At 41.8% G+C, this 1,123-nt stretch overlaps 1 non-coding gene across 1 annotated transcript; it reads left to right on the top strand.

The window, feature by feature from the left end:
* Nucleotides 1-507: 507 nt before the first annotated feature.
* Nucleotides 508-614, top strand: LOC113864080. Its single transcript, XR_003504684.1, has one exon. It is a non-coding gene; the product is annotated as a small nucleolar RNA R71 (small nucleolar RNA).
* Nucleotides 615-1,123: the final 509 nt, after the last annotated feature.

Genomic DNA, 1,123 nt, shown 5'->3' with positions numbered 1-1,123 from the left:
TCTCTCCAACCTGGATTATAAGTCTGGGAGTATGGGTTATAATTCTGATGCTGCTGATTTGGAGCTCTATATTGCTGCTGTTGGTTTGTGTAGATTCCAGAAACATTCGCATCTGTCTCTTGCAATGTGGGGCATGAATTCGTAGGGTGCTCAGTGGAAGTACATATGCCACAGACTCTTGCTGGTTGCTCACTTACTGCACTTACTTGTTGTTGACCAATTGCCAAATGCCTCACCATGGTGGTTAACTCGTTGATTTTGTTTTCCAGCCTCTGATTTTCCACACCATAAACAACACTAGTACCAGAACCAAGTGCTATCTCATTCACTCCCTTAGCAGCTCCTCTGAATCCGAATTGTTGAGTGTTGGCTACCATGTTTGTAATAAGTTGCCTTGCAGCGTGTGGTGTCTTATCCATCAATGCTCCTCCACTTGCCGCATCTATCATACTCCTGTCCATCAAAGTTAGTCCCTCATAATAATATTGAATTAGTAATTGCTCACTTATTTGATGGTGAGGACAGGTAGCACACAACTTGTTGAATCTCTCCCAGTAGTCATACAAAGTCTCCCCATTCAGCTGCCTTATACCACAAATCTCTTTCCTTATTGCTGCAGTTCTGGAGGCAGGGAAGAATTTTTCCAGAAATAACCTCTTCATTTGATTCCATGTAGTGATTGTTGAAGGTAGGAAGTAAAGCCAGTCTTTTGCAACACTATCCAGAGAGAAAGGAAACGCCTTCATCTTGACATGGTCTTCAGGCACTCCCTGAGGTCTCATGGTGGAACACACCACATGTAACTCTTTTAAATGCTTATGAGGATCTTCACCTGCAAGTCCATGAAACTTTGGCAACAAATGGATAAGTCTAGATTTAAGCTCATAGGAAATTGTTTCGTCTTCAGGATATTGGACACACCATGACTGATACACAACATTAGGTGCGGCCAATTCCTTCAAAGTTAGCTCAGGGTTATCAGTCATATTCTCAATTTCAAGTTCAGATTCACTAACAGTAGGATTAACAGTTTCAGAAGAAGCACCAAATACACTACCACTGTTTTTGCTAGCTCTTATCCTACGAAGTGTTCTTTCTATCTCAGGATCAGGTTGATTCACTA

This window comes from Abrus precatorius, unplaced genomic scaffold (assembly GCF_003935025.1).
Source record: "Abrus precatorius isolate BTA unplaced genomic scaffold, Abrus_2018 Scaffold3, whole genome shotgun sequence".
In the NCBI taxonomy this organism is placed as follows: Eukaryota; Viridiplantae; Streptophyta; class Magnoliopsida; order Fabales; family Fabaceae; genus Abrus; species Abrus precatorius.
This window is presented reverse-complemented; position numbering and strand designations above follow the sequence as displayed.